Source organism: Pelophylax lessonae, assembly GCF_965119305.1.
Source record: "Pelophylax lessonae genome assembly, chromosome: 2".
NCBI lineage: Eukaryota > Metazoa > Chordata > Amphibia > Anura > Ranidae > Pelophylax > Pelophylax lessonae.
This window is the reverse complement of record NC_138769.1, coordinates 286,094,629-286,116,534: the sequence shown is the minus strand read 5'-3', so window position 1 is coordinate 286,116,534 and position 21,906 is coordinate 286,094,629.

Sequence of the window (21,906 nt, the reverse complement as noted above, 5' to 3'; positions counted from 1 at the left end):
GGAGACCCTAAGCTGGAAAGTTGCAGTTCACAAAAAAAAGTGTAAAAAAAAAAATACAAAAAAAATATAAATAAAAAAGCCAAAAACAGTTGTCATGTCAGTTATTTTTATGTTCTTCTACTCTTCCTACTGTACTTTTACTGTACTTTGTTGTTTTTCATTCTTTTCTTAACCTGTTTCTCTTGCAGGTACTTGTCGGCTGCCACACTGATTTTATATATTCTGACACAAACAGCGTTTGCACTCAGCATATATGGATACCTCTGATGGCAGCGCTGTGGTAGGTTGATTTCACCACTGCAGTTAAAATACCTTTAGGTATAAGTGGAATATTGTCATGTATACCCACTATTAAATAAGTGGGTTTGGATGTTGGGCGGTTAATGGTGTGTATACTACACAATTTTCTTGTGGAAATTTCTGTTAGGTTCTCTTTTTTTGGTGAAAAAAAAAACCTACACTATATGCCAAACAAGGACCAGCAATGTACTGGTACGTTGCTGAACTTTGAGTGGTTATACCAGGATGATGCCTGCAGATTTAGGCATCATCTTGGTATCGTTTTTTACAGCCAGCGGTCGGCTTACATGTAAAAGCAATCCTAGTGGATAATTGGTTGCTAGACTGCCACCTTCTGTGGTTTTTCTCGGGCTCTCCTGTCCCACCGGCTAACCCGAGAGTGCAGCCGGTGGTTCAGTTATCTAACCATAGAGCTGATTGGAGATGAGAATGGCTCCAATCATCTCTATGGCCTAAGATACCGGAAGCTACGAGCATTTCATGACTTCTGTTTCGCCAGAAATAAACAGCGCCATTGGGAAATTGGGAAAGCATCTTATCAAACCAATTTTGGTGTGGTCAGATGCGTTAAAGTCAGAGGAGAGATCTAGAGTCTAAAAGACCCCAATTTTTTTAAAAAAGGATACATGTAACTACAGATTTCTATCATAGGGGATATTTAAATTCACTGTAAAAACTATAAAAATGATTAAAAAAAAATGAAAGGAAAGGTGTCAAAATAACATAAAAAAGCAAAATAAAAAAATAAAATAAAAAAATCAAGCCCCCCCGTCCCCCCGTGCTTGCGCGCAAAGGTGCATGCAAGCGTTAGTCTAGTGTCATATGTAAACCGCAATTGCAGCATGCATGTGAGGTATCGCTGCGAACGCCAGGTCGAGGGCAGTAATTCTTGCAGTAGACCTCCTCTGTAAGTCTAAAGTGGTAACCTGTAAAGACTTTTAAAGGCTTTTAAAAATGTACATAGATGGTTGCCGCTGCACAGGCGTGCGCAATTTTTAAACCATGTCATGTTTGGTATCTATGTACTCAGCATAAGATCATCTTTTAAATTTTACCAAACAATTTGGAATTATATAGTGTATTTGTGCATTAAATTTAAAAAATATATTTTTTTTTCGCAGAAATTGTGTTTGGAAAATCTGTGCACAAATACTGTGTGACAAAAAAAAAGGCATATTGAGTCCAAGGAGTATTTTATATTTTGCCCTAAGTTTCGGGATACCACATGTGTGAGACTTTTTGGGAGCCTAGCTGTGTACGGGACCCCGAAAACCAATCCGCACCTTCAGGTTTTCTAATGGCGTAAATTGCTTATTTTACCTCTGCACTACCTGTCACGGTTTCAGAGGCCCTGAAATTTCAAGATAGCACAAACCCCCCCAAATGACCCCATTTTGCAAAGTAGACACTCTAAGCTATTTGCTGAGAGGCATGGTGAGTCCATGGAATATTTTATATTTTGCCACAAGTTTTGAAAAAATTATTATTTCTTTTTTTTTGTTTTTTTACACAAAGTTGTCACTAAATGATATATTGCTCACACATGCCATGGGTATATGTAAAATGACACCCCAAAATACATTCTGCTGCTTCTCCTGAGTACAGGGATACCACATGTGTGAGTCTTTTAGGGAGTCTAGCTGTGTACGGGACCCCGAAAACCAATCCCCACCTTCAGGTTTTCTAATGGCGTAAATTACGTATTTTACCTCTGCACTACCTGTCACAGTTTCAGAGGCCCTGAAATTTCAAGATAGCACAAAACACCCCCCCCCCCCCCAAATGACCCCATTTTGCAAAGTAGACACTCCAAGCTATTAGCTGAGAGGCATGGTGAGTCCATGGAATATTTTATATTTTGCCACAAGTTTCGGAAAAATTATTATTATTTTTTTTTTATTGTTTTTTTACACAAAGTTGTCACTACATGATATATTGCTCACACATGCCATGGGTATATGTGGAATGAGACCCCAAAATACATTCTGCTGCTTCTCCTGAGTACAGGGATACCCCATGTGTGAGACTTTTTGGCAGTCTAGCCGCGTACAGGACCCCGAAATCCAATCCCCAGCTACAGGCTTTCTAAGGCTGCTTTTGAAGGCCATGAAATGCCAAGATGGCACACCCCCCCCCCCCCCAAACTACCCCATTTTGAAAAGTAGACACTCCAAGCTATTTGCTGAGAGGCATGGTGAGTATTTTGCAGCTCTAATTTTTTGGGGAAAATGAAGAAAAAACAGGAAAATGCATTTTTTCCCCTCTGTTTTCAATTTCCAAAACTTTGTGACAAAAAGTAAGATCTGCAAAACACTCAGCATGCCTCTCTGCAAATAGCTTAGGGTGTCTACTTTCCGAAAAGGGGTCATTTGGGGGGGGGGGGGGGGTTTGCTGTCTTAGCATTTCATGGCCTCAGAAACTGTGATAGGTAGTCAGGAGTGAAATCAACAATTTACGCCCTTTGAAAGCCTGAAAGTGGTGATTGGTTTTGGGGTCCCGTACTCGGCTAGACTGCAAAAAAGTCTCACACATGGGGTATCCCTGTACTCAGGAGAAGCAGCAGAATGTATTTTGGAGTGTCATTTTACATATACCCATGGCATGTGTGAGCAATTTATCTTTAAGTGACAAACATTTTTTTTTAGTCACTTTTCAAACACCTGTGACAAAAAAATGAAATAGTCAATGAGCTCAGCATGCCTCTCAGGACATTCCTTAGGATGTCTACTTTCCAAAAAGTGGTAATTAGCACTTCATGAAATGAGATAGGCAGTCAGAAAGTAAAAGCTGCATAAATTCCAGTATTTACACCATAGTTTGTAGACACTATGACTTTTGCGCAAACCAATAAAAATATGCTCATTGAGATTTTTTTTTGTCAAAGACATGTAGCTAAATATATTTTGGCCAAAATATATGACATAAATTGAGTATATTGGATATTTTTTAAAAGACAAAGTTGAAAATGTAATTTTTTCTCAAAACTTTCGCTCTTTTTTTAATAATATTGCAAAAAATAAAAAGCGCAGAGGTGATCAAATACCACCAAAAGAAAGCTCTGTTTGTGGGTAAAAAAGGACATAAATTTTGTTTGGGTACAGCATTGCATGACCGCGCAATTGTCATGCAGTGCCAAGTTGAAAAAAGGGGTCTGGTCTTTAGCAACCAAATCCTCTGGGGCTTAAGTGGTTAAAGCAGAGACTGCCTGACCTCACAAATGCGCTTCTGGAAGAATGGTCAAATATTCCCATAGACATACTCCTAAACCTTGTGGAAAGCCTTCCCAGAAGAGTTGAAGCTGTAATAGCTGCAAAGGGTGGGTCAACTCAATATGGAACCTTACAGACTGGAATGCCATTACATAAAGTTCAAGTGCGTGCAAAAGCAAGTGTCCTAATACTTTTGACACCAATTTATTTATGAGATAGAGCATGGAGCAGACCAGCATAAACATAAAACAATGGTATTATCACTTTTGTGTTATAATGAAAACAACATACTAAAAGATTTAGAACCCAAATCTGATATTTGGTAATTCAGTTAATGCCAGTAAATTAATTTTGTTTCTCTAGAAGTAATAGCATAATTAACCTAATTGCACCTTTCTCTCACTCAAAATAGATGTCATCATTTTATCCTTATCTTATACATTCAAGAATAATTGACTGCCAGTAACTGCTTATCTGGTCACTTTATGACAGCTCTTTGTCTCTCTCAGCTTTCTGCACTTTCATACAGAATGGCAGCTAATAATGCCAAAACAACTGCATGCCAAATATTTGTCATGTGTATAGGACAGGCATGAAGAATTTGGCAGATGTCACAAAAGATAAGAATACATGGCAATAACGATAATAATTTAGCTTTATACAATGCCGATTTCCTTATTTATCAGAAAAATAAAATATTTGTGCATATAAGGACAGGGAAAAGGCGGTAGTGTTAAATAATTTCTTCTCTTCAGTCTTTACAAAAGAATTGGGGGGCTACACTAACCCAGCTTGTAGGGCCAAACTAAACAACACACCTCAGGAAGTACCGCCATGGCTAACAGAAGATAGACTTAAAACTAAACTAGAGAAACTTAACATAAATAAATCACTGGGACCGGATGGCTTGCACCCGAGGATTCTTAAAGAGCTCAGCCAGGTGATTGCCAGACCATTATTCATGATTTTTATGGATAGTTTACAGACGGGTATGGTGCCAGCTGATTGGAAAAAAGCCAACGTGGTACCAATATTTAAAATAAGGGCCGAGATATATCCTGGGTAACTATAGGCCGGTCAGCCTAACATCAGTAGTCTGCAAGATTTTGGAGGGGATGTTAAGGGACCACATACAAGACTTTAGTAATGAAAACGGTATTATTAGTAATCAGCATAGATTCATGAAAAATCGTTCTTGCCAAACCAATCTATTAACCTTCTATGATGAAGTGAGCTGCCACCTAGATAAAGGTAAGCCTGTGGATGTGGTGTATCTGGACTTTGCAAAGACCTTTGACACAGTTCCCCACAAACGCTTACTGTTCAAACTAAGGAAGGTAGGTATGGACCATAAGGTGAGTGCCTGGATAGAGAACTGGCTCCAGGGGAGAGTGCAAAGGGTGGTGATTAATGGGGAGTACCCGGATTGGGCGGGTGTGGAAAGTGGGGTCCCCCAGGGTTCTGTCCTGGGACCAATCCTGTTTAATCTATTCATAAATGATCTAGAGGAGGGGATATCTAGTACAATCTCAGTATTTGTGGATGATACAAAACTAAGCATGCCAATATCTTCTATGCAGGATGTGGAAACCTTACAAGTGGACCTGAACAAAATAATGGGGTGGGCAACTACATGGCAGATGAGGTTTAATGTTGAAAAATGTAAAGTAATGCACTTGGGTGCCAGAAACCAGAAAGCAAGCTACTCACTAGGGGGGAACCTCTGGGTGAATCTAAGATGGAAAAGGACCTGGAGGTACTGGTGGACAACAGGCTTGGCAGTGGCACGCAATGCCAAGCCGCTGCAAGCAAAGCCAACAGAATACTGGGATGTATAAAAAAGGGGATTCACACCAGAAATAAAGAGATTATTCTCCCTCTCTACAAGACTCTGGTCCGGCCACATCTGGAGTATGCTATGGTGTTCAAAACTAAAAATGTGGGACTTTGTATGAGGTGTGGCCTGTGTATACATCATGATATATTGATAATGCATATACAACTGCTGGAAAGCATAAAGGAGCATATGATTGATCATCACGTGTTTATTGACATATTCTATAGCACTTAAACATTGGTACATTGAATCTTCATAAAATCAAAAGGGGATGTATACAATATACACATGGATACCATGATACAATCATAATAAATGATACACACATTAACAAATAAGACCAACAGGTATGAGATGTAAATGGTGATTGGATGCATGCTGTACATTGGCAATCAATTGAAAAGGCCTCTTGGGCTCTACGCGTTTCGTGAAACATAGTTCACTTCCTCAGGAGCAGGCACATTTCGGTCTCTAGAAAATATGACATATTTGGTATAGCATCCAAAAAAAGGGTTAAAAGATTGAGAAAATAGGTAAAAAATAAACTTACAATAGGGTCAACACTGTCAAAAAGGCTGGAGACCACCCGAGGATACGTCCATAAAGGGAACTGAGGGAGCAAGGATTACGCACGCGACCCGGGCGCAAGGTCCACAAACAATAAGTGAATTTCCATTTGAGGTCATATAGGGCTATATTGAGATATGTTCAAGGAGATAATTAGTAATTGGGTAAACCAATATAATGATACAGAGGTACAATACTAAGCCCAAGACCAGAGATAATGTGGCATAAGATGGGCTATATTGGGATATGTTCAAGGACATAATGGATAATGAGGTAGGCCGTAATAAATGATGTATGAATATAATATAAAGGTAAAATGCTGAACCCAAGACCAGGGATAGTGTGGGTGTAGAGTAGACCCAAAGCCAGGAGTGTGAAAAAGAGCAGAAACCAAAATGTGTATGACAGTGTATCAAGGTGACGCTGTATAGGGGGGATGGACTGTGAGAGGTGTCACATCCAAAATAGGTAAGTGAGGATGACCCATGACACCGATGCGCCACTACTTTCCGTGCAGAACGTGACGTCACCACGGCGTCTGCGTCCTTGCACGTGACTTCCACCAGCGTTCACATAGGGACGCCATCTTCAGCAGCTGCAATCTGCCTGGTGATGTCCCATAGTTCGAACGGCTAGTGACGCTGGGAGTGATCTCTGCCTCTGCCTCGGTGCAGGTCTGCATCCACCCTCTTCAATTTTACCCTCATTACCCCACAGCACATGGTCACCTTCCCTATGTAGGCTTGAGATGCTTCTTTTTTCACCTTCCTTGGGCATACTTCTTCCATTTTTCATTCTACCCTATTTTGGGACTCTCTTTTTTCTTACACTTGTTTCTCGCTGGATTCTTCAGCACATCTTTTGGGTCATCCTCACTTACCTATTTTGGATGTGACACCTCTCACAGTCCATCCCCCCTATACAGCATCACCTTGATACACTGTCATACACATTTTGGTTTCTGCTCTTTTTCACACTCCTGGCTTTGGGTCTACTCTACTTTCACGAAATGCGTAGAGCCCAAGAGGCCTTTTCAATTGATTGCCAATGTATAGCATGCATCCAATCACCATTTACATCTCATATCTGTTGGTCTTATTTGTTAATGTGTGTATCATTTGGATTGTATCATGGTATCCATGTGTATATTGTATACATCCCCTTTTGATTTTATGAAGATTCAATGTACCAATGTTTAAGTGCTATAGAATATGTCAATCATTATGCTTTCCAGCAGTTGTATATGCATTACCAATATATCATCATGTATGCACTGGCCACACCTCATACAAAGTCCCACATTTTTAGTTTTGAACACTATGTGTTCCCCCATATCCTATGTTTATCATATTAGGGCTGGAGACCCTACAGCACGAGTCTCATTTAAAGTCCCATTCTCCTCTCCTTCCCCAATTTGTCTTTTCCCTGTTCCTCCCCATTTTTTCCTTTTATCCACCTTGAACAATCGGGAGTATGCTGTCCAGTTCTGGGCACCGGTCCTCAGGAAGGATGTGCTGGAACTAGAAAGAGTCCAGAGAAGGGCAACAAAAATAATTAGGGGAATGGAGGACATCAGCTATGAGGAAAGACTACAAGCACTGAACTTATTCTCTCTGGAGAAGAGACGATTAAGGGGGGATATGATATCAATGTACAAATACTGTACTGGCGACCCTAGCATAAGGAACAACCTAAAGGGAATACAATAAGACACGTGGCCACTCACTAAAAGTAGAGGAAAGGCGGTTTAACCTTAAAGTACATAGGGGGTTCTTTACTGTCAGAGCAGTAAGGATGTGGAATTCTCTTCCGCAAACAGTCATATCAGCAGGGAGCATCGATAGTTTAAAAAAACTATTAGATGGGCACCTTAAAGACCACAACATACAGGGGTATACAATGTACGGTTAACAGCAAACACACACACACATCATAGGTTGAACTGGATGGACTGATGTCTTTTTTCAACCTCACTAACTATGCAACTATGTAACTATGTAACTCTAATGGGAATGTGTAAGGGTTTTGCATTTATTATTTTTTACCTATTTGCAATGCTCTACAAAGACAAAGAAAAAATTGGATTTTTGTCTTACCGTAAAATCCTTTTCTCTGATGTTCATTGATGGACACAGCTCCAGCATCTTCTTGACCATTGGGTTATGCTGCCCCCTACAGGAGAAGTACACTAGACAGGAAAAAGCTTTACCACGCCTATGGGGCAGTCCCAGGGAATATACACCGGCTTCTTGCTATAGGCACTCAGTTTTGTTGCAAGCATTGTCAGATGAAATATAACCTCAACTCAATAGGGGGGTGGGTGCTGTGTCTGTCAATAAACATCAGAGAAAAGGATTTTACAGTGAGACAAAAATCCAATTTTCTCTTTCGTTCATTGGCGGACACAACTCCAGCATCTTCTTGACCATTAGGATGTCCCAAACCAGTGTCAAACAGGAGGGGTGGGAAAAAACACAGCAGAAAACTCCCAAAGGCTAAACCTAGCCAACCAGGTAACATGAAGCTCAACCAGGAACAACTGGAGCTTCACCTGAAACAGACACCCTCAAAGAGGACTAGACCTCTCAAGCAGCAGCCAACAAAACCTTGCGTCCAAAGCAGCATTCGCAGATGCCAGCACATCCACTTTATAAGAAATTTTAGTGAAAATGTGCACAGACCACCAGTGGCCTCCTTGCAAACTTACATCACTGATGCCAGATGGCAGAAGGCCCAGGAGGCAGTTAGCGCCAGCCTGGAATGCGCCTTAGCAGGGAAAGGGGAACCTGACCCTTGATTGAATTGGTCTGCACCACCGTCTGTCTGATCCATCTGGAAATGGTCGCGGCAAACGCAGCCAAAACCTTGCGAGGTCCATCCGTAAGGACAAATAGCGAGTCTAATTTCCTAAACAACTCGGTTGCCACCAGGTACACCTTGAATCCCCGAACTACATCCAGAGAATGCATGGCAAAATCCTTAGGATGCCTAGGCTTAGGACACAGAGGAGCCAACACCATGTCTTCATTCAGATGGAAACCAGAAACAACCTTAGGAAGGAACGACTGACAAGGACGAAGCATCACTTTATCTCTGTGAACCACCAAGTAAGGTGAACGACAAGGCAAAACTGCCAGCTCCAACACCCTACATGCAGAAGTAATAGCCCCCAAGAGGGCTACCTTCTGAGACAATGTAAGCAGAGGAATCTCACAAATATATTAGAATGGTGGTTACTGAAGGACTGACAGCACCAAGTTGAGATCCCACAAGGGCAACGGAGACCCCACTAGGGGGAGCCAAGTGGCGAACCCCCTAAACAAAAGTGCTAACCAAAGAATGCGTAGCCAAAGGACGTTGAAAGGAAAAAAAAGGAAAGGCCGAACCTGGCCCTTAATGGTACCTAAGGCCAGACTCTGCTCAACACCTCATTGGAGAAAAGCCAAATCCTGAGTCACCGAAAAGGAGCAGGGGTAAAACTCCAAGAGACGCTTTTGAAACACACTGGAAAATCTTCCCAGAAGTAGATTTACTAGCTTGCAGCAGCTTGGGATGCACCGATTCAGACAACCCTCTATCCTTCAGCACATGGCTTCCCACAGCCAAACCGTTAAAGCCAGCGACTGTAAGGCAAGATGGAATATTGACCCTTGAGACAACAGATCTCCTCTAAGAGGAAGTCTCCAAGGAGCATCGACGACCAACCATATCAGATCTGCCTACCAAGACCGGTGAGGCCACTCTGGAGCCACTAGGATAATCCCTTCTGCCTTCTGCCTCAAGCCTATGCAGGCGTCTTCTCAGAAGTTCTAGAAGAAGAAAAACGTATATCAGATGATACTGGTCCCATAAGGAGCTACCAGTGTGTCTGTGGCTTGGCCAAAGGATCCCGAGACCGTGCCACAAACCAAAGCACCTTCCTTTTCAAACGAGTGGCCAACAGAACCACCTCGGGAGTTCCCCGCCAGAGACACAACTGATGAAACACCTCCAGAGGAAATGTTCCGTATATCGATCAGTAGTCTGGATTCTGGAAGAATCCAGACCCCCTAAGCAAAATCCATGGAAAAAAAAAAAAACGCCACACCACTTAGACAGGCTGGCATCCGTGGTGACCACCATCAAGTACAGGGGAAGGAAGATTTACCCTGTTGAAGTGCCAGAGAGCGAAGCCACCGAATCAGGGACCCTCTCGTACCCTGGCTCAACAGGATCAGAGTTTCTAGAGACTGTAGATTCTTGCCCCACATGGCAAGATCTCTCTTTGCAGAGGTTTAATATGGAGAGACTTTGGAACTCGTCCCATGGGAGGAACACCCTGGCTGAGGCCAAGTCCAGAACAGACCCAGATAGACCAACTAGGTGGACAGAACCAGAGCCAATACCTGGAAATGTAATTTCCAACCGAACTCCTGCAGAGTCCACACAGTAATCTCCCGGTTGTCCTTCAGAGCAGTCGAAACTCTGCTTGCAGAAGAAGATTATCCAGGCGCACAAGTACCGCAATCCCCCACTGGCGCAACAATGCCAACTCCGGGGGCCAACACTTGCAAAAACCCAAGGGGTTGAGGTGAGACCTCTTGATAATGCTCCTCGCCCACTGCAAGCAGAGGAAGCGCGGATGACCAACATATATCGGAATATGAACTTAAGCATCCTTAATATTGGTGGTTGCGCAATGCCTTAGTGATGGTAGATAAGTTGCGCCGTGATTGGAGTGTGATTTTGGAGAGATCCGGGAGCAGTAACACATCACTATAGGGTTCTGGCAAGGATCCGCGCTGTCTGGAAGCTAGCATAATTTTATCTTTTGCGGTAAAAAAATGTACTCTGAGCAATACATCTCGCGGAACATTGCCCTCCAAAAAGGTGGGCTTGGGCAGACGATGAATCCTGTCTATGGTGAGTTTGGATTCAGATAGTGAAGGCACCAGTAACTTAAAGAGAGATGCGGCATACTGCGGTAGCTGATCCGTAGCGATCGATTCGGGTACACCCCTTAACTTAATATTGTTACGCCTGGAGCGATCCTCCAGGTCCGCCACTTTATTTCTTAGCCATGAAAGTTCATCCGATTGTTTGTTAAGCTTGTCTATGACCGAATTAATGGTGTCAGCATGTGTTTGCACCGAGTGTTCCACTCGATCGATCCTGGATCCCAAAGCAGAGATCTCTGCAGTAATGCGATCTGTATTATGCTGCATATCCACTTGCATAGACGTTCTTAGTGAGAATAGCATTTCCCTCATGGAAGCTTCCGATATGGGATTCCCCCCTGAGGAGACAGCGCCAGATGTAGTAGCGACAGGCAATGCTTGCATCTCTGGAAGTGAGTGGGGATGTGAAACTTCCATACCTGGGATGCCTAGAGGCCCTGGCGGCGAGTCTCTCCTCTGCCTGCTTTTCGCTGGGCTCTGGGATGTAGGCGAGGGTGGTGAGGGTGACCCCGAGGACTGACCGCTGTCAGGGTTCCCGATGATCCTGCACTGTGGATGCGGAGGCGGGAGTAGAGGTAGCTTGGCAAGCGGTTCGTTTCCCTGCTTGGAGCTCCGTGCTTGTCCTTTCCCGCCTGCGCCATCTTGGTGGAGACCATGCGCCTGTGATATGAAGAAACCGGACAGTTTGTTAAGCTGTCCGGTGTCCTTCTTCCTGCGGGTCATCCTGGAGTGTTCAGCGGGCTATCAGGTATCGGCACGGCTGTCTGTTTAGTCGGTAGGCGCCCTTGTTGCGGCTCGTGTCTCTGGTGGCTCACGGAGCTGACTTACAGTGCAGCCATCTCTCGTGCTGGCAGCCACGCCACGCCCCCCAGCATCCTTAATATTGATAGAGGCTAGAAGACCCCCCTGATGTAGGGATGCCACTACCGTATGAATGGACTCCATTCGAAACATCTGTACCCGCACAAAGCGGTTCAGAGCTTGAGGTCTAGAATTGTACGTACCTCACTTTCCTTCCTGGGACCTGCAAACATATTTGATTAAAACCTATGAAATAAAACGTTCCGATTCCGATTGGGGAATAATCACCCCTTGTAGTAGCAAGTCTTGCACCGCCCGAAGAGACCTCGCAGGCAGTCTGGGGATAAACGAAGGTTGGAAGAAAAGAACCTCTTTGGATGAGAAAACCGAAAACTTGATCTTGTAGCTGGACCGAATCAGATCGTGAATCCACCTGTCTAGAATCAGGGAGGTCCAGAAAGAAGGGAAGACATCCTCCCCCATCCCAGATACTAGTGAGGACGCCCCTTCAGGCAGAAGAGGTGTTTGTCTGCAGGTCTGGAAGGACCCGCTCTCGGCATACTAGACCAGGTTCTCATGGAACCATCCTCTTCCAGGGAGGCTCTGAACAGGCGATTCCCCACAAAGGGAAGATCACATGAGGCCTTCTGGAAAGTCTGGTCCGCAGACCAGCATTTTAGCCATATCATGCGCCAAAGGATCATTGCTGTCACGGACAGCCCAGAGACTGGCATCACAGACGAACTTCAACCCCTGGACCAACTAGTTCTCCAGCTAAAGGCAGGAGGAAGCTGTTCCCCATCCAGATCCTGGAGCAAAAGCTTTGCCCACTCGGGAAAGTCAGGGACACCAATGCTATGGTGAACACCAGCCTAAGGACCGAACTGCCACAGTAAATTGTGGCGGACCAAAATCTCTGCTTTGATCAGAGAAACCTTCACATGATACGCACCACATGACTTCCTGGCTGCCTATAAAAGCTGAGCAAGTGCTCAGAGGAATTACTGGTTTGTCTTTCAGCTTCTTGTACCTGAGTTCCTGTTTCCTGTTTGATCATCTACCTGCTGTGACCCGGATTGACCTTGACCTACTCTGCTCTTCTCCTGGACCCGACCTTGGCTTGCTTTACGGACTTTGCTCTTGCTTACCTGTGTTTGACCCTCTGACTGCGACCCGGATTCACCTTTAGTCTCCTGTGCCTTGACCTTCTGCTTGTGACCCAGTCTTGCCTCCTGTCTCCAGTGCCTTGACCCTCAGCCTGTGACCTGGATTGTCTGCTTACCTGTGTTTGACCCTCAGCCTGCTCCGGACCTACTTCTTCTGCTGGATCCTGATCAGTCTCTGCTCCAGTTCTACAGGACCTCCACACAAGCTCTACCCTGCCTACTGGTAGCTTGTGCCTCTTTGTGCCATCCACCCTCTGTATCACCTCCAGAGGGCGGAGTGCACTTAGTCGCAACAGCGAACCGCTCTCGGCCTCGGTGAGTACCTCTATTCTGATAGTACAAACCAGCCATGTCAGAGGCCGACAGAGCACGTTCTCCTCTTGAGATCCTGTGCCAGCAGGTCACACCCTTCACTGATGCAGTCCAGAAACTGCAGGAAGGCTATGCCCAGATTGATGGTTGTCTCCAGCAACTTTCAGGGTCACCCGCATCAACAGCCGCAGCCCCTGCGCCCACCAGCGGAGTCTCCTCTTCTCAAGCTGCATGAAGCCCCACAGTGATCATGGCTACCCCTGAGCCCAGGGTTCCCACGACGGAGCATTTTTCAGACGATCGCAAAAAGTTCCGGGCCTTCAAAAATGCCTGCTCTTTGTACTTAGCCCTTCAGCCCAGGACTTTTACGTCCGAAGTAGTTAAGGTGGGATTTGTCATCTCCCTGTTGACCGAAGAGCCGCAGGCCTGGGCCCATAGCCTGATGGAACAGAGGAGCTCTCTTCTGAATTCTTTGGATCTTTTCTTTGAAAGTATGTTTCAACTATATGACGACCCTCAACGCACCGCTACTGCAGAAGCCGTGCTACACTCCCTGTCTCAAGGAAAGAGACCGGTTGAGGACTAAACTGCTGAATTTCGAAAATGGTCAGCTGACACAGGGTGGAAGGAATCCGCTCTTAAATACCAGTACTGCCAGGGGCTGTCAGAAGCTTTGAAAGATGAGTTGGCCAGGATTGAAACCCCTGCCACTTTGGAGGATTTAATCCAATCCGCTACCAAGCTAGACAGGCGCATGCACGAGTGGCGCACTGAGTGCTTCCAGGGTCCCCGACCTAGCTGGATGCTCCCTAAACCTTCTCCCTTTCACCCATCCTTTCCAGTGACTCCTGTCACCTCTGCTCCACAGGCTGAGCCCATGCAGCTTGGATTGTTCCGTGCTCCTCTTACCCCTGAAGAGAAGCAACGACTGCGACAGGCCAATCTCTGTCTGTACTGTGGGGGAACTGGACATTTTCTGCGTACCTGCCCCGTGAGACCCAGTAAGTCACGCTCGCAGTTTTTCCTGAACTTTCAAAACCCTGGTTTATCTCAGACTTATGTCACCCTCTCTACAGCTAATGGAAAAGGAAGTTCATCTACCAGCAATTATTGATTCCGGAGCCTGCAGTTGTTTTCTAGACACTTCACTGGCCCAAAAACTACACATTCCACTGCAAACCAAAGAACAAGGCATCCAAGTCTACCTGGCTGATGGGTCTCTCCCTCGCTCTGGATTTGTCACACAACAGACATGGCCCATCCTTGTCACCACGGACTCCGGCCACCAGGAGCTTCTAAGGTTTGACATCATCTTTTCCCCCATGTTCCCCATAATTTTTGGGCTCCCCTGGCTACAGGCACATGAACCTGACATCAATTGGAACAAGAAGAAGGTCTTCTTCTCCACTCCCTACTGTTCCCAGCACTGCCTTGCTCCAGCTCCAGCCGCCTGTTTAACCGTAGCACCTACACCTGACAATCTCCAGCACGTCCCTCCGGTATATCTTGAATTTAGAGATGTCTTTGATAAACAAAAAGCTGATTGCCTACCACCTCATCGGTCTTACGACTGTCCCATTGATTTGCTACCTGGTTTCGAATTACTCTGTGGCCGCATCTTTCCACTGTCAGAGACCGAACTAGCGGCTCTTAAGACTTATATTGATGAGAACTTGGATAAGGGTTTCATTCGTCCATCCTCTTCACCGGCCGGAGCCGGCATCTTCTTTGTGGAAAAGAAAGATGGTTCCCTAAGACCATGCATAGACTATAGAGAACTGAACAAAATAATGATAAAAAATCGCTATCCTCTTCCACTTATCCCAGAGTTGTTTCAGCGTTTCCGGTCCGCCCCAATTTTCTCTAAGTTGGATCTGCGAGGTGCCTATAACCTAGTCCAAATCAGGCCTGGAGAGGAATGAAAGACTGCCTTCAGGACCAGGTATGGACATTACGAATATTTAGTAATGCCCTTTGGGCTGTGTAACCCCCTGGCCACATTTCAGCACCTGGTAAACAACATTTTTCGAGAATAGCTGGACAATTTCCTAGTTGTTTACCTGGATGACATTCTTATTTTTTCTGCCACCATTGAGCTACACCGGGTTCATGTAAAGAAAGTCCTTGCAATTCTCAGGAGACACAAATTATACCTTAAAGCATAGAAATGCAAATTCGAAAAATCTGTTGTGCAATTCCTAGGCTTTATCATTTGTACCAACGGGGTCGCAATGGATCCACAGAAGGTCAAGGCAATTCAGGAGTGGCCAGCTCAGGTAGACAAGAAGGGGGTACAGCGGTTTATTGGATTCGCTAATTTTTACCGGAGGTTTATCGTTGGCTTCTCATCCATTGTTGCACCCATCACCCAACTAACCCGCCAACACAGTCGTTTTCAGTGGTCCCAAGAGGCCCAGGAAGCTTTTACCAAACTCAAAGCCCTGTTCACCTCTGCACCAATCCTACGGCATCCGGATCCAGCCCTGCCATTTGTGTTGGAGGTAGAGGCTTCAGAAACTGCCACTGGAGCCATCCGCTCCCAGAGACAGGGCCCCAAAGCTCTCCTCCATTCCGTAGCTTTCGCATCTCGGAAACTAAGTTCCCCGTGAAGGAATTACAATTTGGGAGACCAGGAGCTGTTAGCCATCAAGTTCGCTCTGGAGGAGTGGAGATATCTGTTGGAGGGTGCTTCCCATTCCATTATGATCTTCACCGATCATAAAAACCTAGAATACCTCAGGACAGCCAAACGCTTAAGACCCAGGCAAGCCCGGTGGGCCCTCTTCTTTTCTAGGTTCAACTTTCATATTTCTTATAGACCTGGCCTCAAGAATGGGAAAGCAGACACACTCTCCCAGATGTTCCCTGAATCTCCCCAGTCAATGGAACCTAGCACCATCTTATCTCCTAAAAACTTCCTTCTGCTCGCACACATTGATCTTATGACCACCATCAAGTTGGCGTCCAGCCATTGTACTGACCCGGAAGTATCCTCCTTGGAGAAACAAGATGACTTGCTCTGGTCCCAAGAAGGAATTTTTGTCCCACCGGAGGCTAGACCCATGACATTAAAGTTGCTTCATGACCATTAACTGGCTGGTCACTTTGGGACTCAAAAGACTTTAGAATTGGTTGCCCGTTCTTTTTGGTGGCCTGATTGGAGGCAGGGCTGTAAAAGGTATGTTCTCTCTTGTATTTCTTGCCAGCGCAGTAAAGTGGCTAACACCAAATCTTGGGCATTACTTAGACCTTTACCCATTCCAGAATGCCCATGGGCTGAAGTTTCTATGGACTTCATTGTTGATCTTCCTCCCTCGGAAGGTTTCACCTCCATTCTGGTCGTTGTTGACCGCCTTTCCAAAATGGCACACTTCTTACCCATGGTGGGCACCCCCTCTGCTTTGGCGACAGCTAACATTTTTATCAAAGAAATAATAAGGCTACATGGAGTACCCGACAGTGTTGTTTCTGACAGAGGGGTTCAATTCACCTCCAAATTTTGGAAATAACTTTGTAACGCACTACAAATAAAGGTCTGTCTCTCCTCTGCGTATCACCCTCAAAGCAAGGGCCAGACAGAGAGAATGAACCAAACTCTGGAGCAGTATCTCCGCTGTTTCTCTTCCGGCTCCCAGGATGACTGGTCCTCTCTGCTACGATACGCGGAGTTCACGTATAATAATTCAGTTCATTAAGCCACCAACCAAACGCCCTTCTGGTCTAACTTTGGGTTTCACCCTTCTTTCCTTCCGAACGCTACCCCTGAATTATCTGTTCCTGCTGTCCAAGATCGAATAGCCTCCATCCAACAGAACGTTCAAAGGATTCAGGAAACAATGCAAAAGGCCCAGGATGACTATAAGAAGTACTACAACGGGAGAAGTAAGGAGAACCCGGTTTTCAAGGTCGGTGAGGAAGTTTGGTTATCTCCAGCTAATCTTAGATTACCTTTTCCCTCACAGAAGTTGGGTCCAAAGTTCATAGGGCCATTCAAAATCAAGAGGATGGTTAACCCTGTGGCCTTTAAATTGGCCTTACCCAGCTCTTACAGAATTCATTCTCTTTTTCGTTCATCCTTACTAAAACCAGTGATTCCTAGCCCCTTCCCAGGAAGAGAGGAGCCGCCTCCTTCACCGGTCCAGGTGGATGGAGAAAATTAATTTGAGGTTGAAGCCATACTGAACTGCAGGAAGAGGGGTAGACTTTTCCAATACCTAATCAAGTGGAAGGGGTACCCACCTGAAAACAACTCTTGGGAACCCTCAAGAAACATACACGCCCCTCGCTTGATCCGAGCTTTTCATGTGGATCACCTGGAGTTGATGTCCAGTTTGGGTATCCAGAGGCCACCCCCTCAGGGGGGCACTGTCAGAGAAACCTTCAGCTGCAGACTGGCCGTCACATGACGGGCACCACATGACTTCCACATGACTTCCTGGCTGCCTATAAAAGCTGAGCAAGTGCTCAGAGGAATTGCTGGTTTGTCTTTCAGCTTCTTGTACCTGAGTTCCTGTTTCCTGTTTGATCATTTACCTGCTGTGACCCGGATTGACCCTGACCTACTCTTCTCTTCTCCTAGACACAACCTTGGCTAGCTTTATGGACTTTGCTCTTGCTTACCTGTGTTTGACCCTCTGCCTGCGACCCGGATTCACCTTCAGTCTCCTGTGCCTTGACCTTCTGCTTGTGACCCAGTCTTGCCTCCTGTCTCCAGTGCCTTGACCCTCAGCCTGTGACCTGAATTGTCTGCTCATCTGTGTTTGACCCTCAGCCTGCTCCAGACTTTCTACCTACTTCTTCTGCTGGATCCTGATCAGTCTCTGCTCCAGTTCTACAGGACCTCCACACAAGCTCTACCCTGCCTGCTGGTAGCTTGTGCCTCTTTGTGCCATCCACCCTCTGTATCACCTCCAGAGTGGCGGAGTGCGCTTAGTCGCAACAGCGAACCACTCTCGGCATCTTGGCCTTGGGGAGTACCTCTATTCTGATAGCTCTCCTGTCAAAAGACCCACCATGACTGTTTAGAGGGGCTGGGGGGATGGAGGGGAACCCGGGGGTCCGACCATCCCAGGGAGGGGCTCACGTCCACTTCGAAAGACCACTGAGGGAGAGGGGGGACACCACTTACCACACCATGGAACCGGGTGGGCACCACTCCAGGTAGACCACCACACCATCTTGGAATGGGGGTGCTGCGGGCAAGAGGCACGCTGCAATACCGGTTGTGGCCAACCAAGTGTGGAGCTAAGGTCGGTCGTGCTCGCTGGCTAGACTGAGAAGACTGTAAGGATCTAGGATATCCAGTCCATCGCCCAGTCAGGCAGTTAATTGTGGTTCTCACAGGAGATCCCAGCAAGGAACTAGGTCCTTACTCCTGACTAGGCAGGAAAAAAACTGAGTGCCTATAGCAGGAAGTGGGAGTATATCTCCTGTGACTGCCCCATAGGCGGGGTAAAGCTTTTTCCTGCCTAGGGTCCTACTCCTGTAGGGGACAGCATAACCCAATGGTCAAGAAGATGCTGGAGCTGTGTCCGTCAATGAACGAAAGAGGAAAGTATTTTTTGTAACATGAATATACCTTTCTGACTGAATGCCTTCCGGATCGCTACTATGCTCTGGTGATCAAGCCCGTAAGTCTGTTATTTTTCAAATGACTTTATCGAACCAAGTTGTCAAGGCAAAGTAGCAGTTAAGAGGGTTGAGACAAACCATTTAACGCTGACAGGGGTGCTTACTGTGGTCAGCTTTCATTTGTTTATGAAAAACCTTTATACCAAAAGGAAAAAAATCTGTTTGTTGTAAGTGCTTATAAAGTGTTAGGTGAAGTTCAACTTTAATTTGTTAGTAAAGTCCATCTAAATCTGCTAGTCTAACTTTATCCTCTTCCCAGGCTGACAATGCTGCTGTTCAAAGGTGTCTGCTTTGCCATTTCATCCAGAATGCAGATACCCTGAGCCGCACTTCCGGTTTTTGGCTGGCGTGCTTTCCAGAAGTGACGCCGTGCACTTTCCATCCATTTCTTGGTAAAAAATCTTCTTTATTAACCACCTCCCACCCGGCCACTGCACATATACGGAGCTTCCTCCTTCTGAGTGGATGTTCCTGAACGTCTTTCAGAAGGAGAGAGATTGCGCAGCCGCTTGCCCGCGCAGCTGCGTAATCCAGGTGTACCTGTGTCACCCAGACACAGTGCAACACCGCTCGACAGGAGGGCTCTGATTGGCCCTCCTAATCACATGACCGATGTGTCCAATCACAGCTGCCATGTAATGTAAACACAGCCGTTTTCACCGCGATCGGCTCTGCTTCTCCTCACACAGAGCCTGTCAGTGAGGAGAAGGAGAGCGGATCTGTGGTGCCAGACGGGAACTAGTGAGTTTATGTCAAGGTCTTACCTTGCCCTCCTGTTGGCAGCCATATTGAACATGTGCAGACTGCTGCCTCTTATAGACCCTGATTGAATCATCACTTCCTGCTACCTGGGCGTCGCACATTGATGATGTCACACTCCTGACTATATCTATCACCTGCTGGATTGCTATCATTGTGCTTGTGTTTGTGCTCCAAGGTGCATCTCTGCTAGCAGTCTTTTGATCTCTGTTTTCCTCCGTGCATGACCTGGCTTGGCTGACAACTGTCCTGGCTCTCAACCTGGCATTGGCTGACGAATCTCCTGGCTCTCGACCAAGCATCAGCTGACAACTCTCCAGGCTCTTGACCTGGCATCGGCTGATGACCTGGCTTTGGCAGACGACCCGGCTTCGGCAGACTACCCACTTCTGGATCCGACCTCGGCTTGTTCCTACTCTCATTTCCTCACTGTTGCTATGCGATTATTATTATTAGTGTCATTTCCTCCAATAAACTGCTTAATTTTACCAGCATTCCCATGTGGTCTGGTTTGCTGACAGTACACAACAATGGCCATGAATCCTGACGATGCAGGTGCTCCTACGTTTCCCATGCTGGTTACCAGGCTCGATCAACCAGATCACCTTTTGGGTCAGTTCGCTCAGGTGTTGCAGACGTTGCTTGCCCACACAGCACACCTTGCTCCTGGTGCTGCTAGGCCAGTGGTTCCTCCTGTTGTTGCTCCTTTTGCCGCTCCTGCAGCTGAAGTCGCTGTTACCAGAGGGATGACTGGTTCAGCCCCCCTCCTGCAGCACTATGGGGGTGAACCGAGCCAATGTAGTGGCTTCCTAAACCAAGTGGGCATTTATTTTGAGATGGTTCCTCAGGTGTTTGAATCTGACAGGTCCAAGGTGGGCTTCCTAATCTTGTTGCTCTCGGACAAGGCCTTGGCCTGGGCGAATCCCTTATGGGAGAACAATAATCCCGTGATTCTCTATTACCCGAGTTTTGTTGCCTCCTTTCTTGAGGCATTCGATGTGCCTGCTCGCTCTGCCTCTGCTGCTAAGCTGCTCCTGTCCATTCAACAGGGTATACGAACCGTTGCCGAGTATGCCATCAAATTTCATACCCTGGCAGCAGAGGAAGGCTGGAATAATGAGGCTCTGGTGGCTGTCTTCTCTCATGGTCTCTTTGATGCATTGAATGATGAGATTGTGGCCAAGGATCTCCCTGACCATCTTGAGGCTCCCATTTCCTTCCTGATTTTGATTGATACCAGGCTCAGGGAGAGACCATTGTTTAAGGAGCGCCTGTGGAGGCCTCCTACCAGATTGACTGATACGTTTTCTTCCCCGCCCATTCCTCCCTCACCTCCTGGGGATGGTGCATCTTGCTGTATACCCATGCAGCTAGGGTTTACTCGCCTTTCCAAGGCTGAGCGGGCCTTTAGAAGGAGGGAGGGCTGGTGCCTGTATTGCAGCCTTGGTCGGCATATCCTGAAATCTTGTCCTACCCGTCTGAGAAACGCTCGCACCTAAGGTCCTGTCGGGGACAGATCTTAGGTGGAATTTCCTCATCTCCTGTTTCCCATAAAGATAAACTGCTAATCACAGTGGTCCTCTCCTGGGCAGTGGACTCCGTGGTTACTTAGGCGTTGGTTAAATCCGGTGCTAGCAGGTACTTTATTGACAGTACATTTGCTGCTGCTAATTCCATACCCTTGCAGCCTCGTGTTTCTCTACTAGTTATCGAGGCGATTGATGGCAGACCCCTGCAATCAGCACAGGTTACCCACGAGACTGTTCCCGTTGATATGACGATAGGGGCTGTTCACAGGGTGTCGACCTATTTCCAGCTTATATCGTCCCCACACCACCCCGTTGTTTTGGGTTACCAGTGGCTTCAGAAACACAATCCGATCTTTGATTGGCAGTCGGTCCAGATCCTCTCTTGGTCTCCACAGTGTGGCACTGTTTGTATCCATGGGCCTGTTAAGGTACTTTGTACCTCCTCGGATTCAGTGCTGCCTACTGAATATCGGGAGTATCAGGATGTGTTTGACAAGGTGCACGCTGGTACTCTTCCTCCCAATCATCCGTTTGATTGTGCCATAGACTTGAAACCTGGTGACTTTCCCCCACGTGGCAGGGTTTATCCTCTCTCAGTGGCGAAGAATAAGGCCATGAAGGAGTACATTGCGAATGCGCTTGTCCAGGGGCACATTCGCAAGTCCATTTCTCCAGCGGGTGCCGGTTTTTTATTTGTAAAGGAAAAGGGGTGCAAGTTGAGACCTTGCATTGATTATAGGGGCCTCAATCGCATCACGGTCAAGAACGCATTCCCAATTCCGTTGATTACTGAATTGTTTGACCGCCTCAAGGGAGCAACGGTCTTTACCAAGCTTGACTTAAGGGCTGCGTATAACC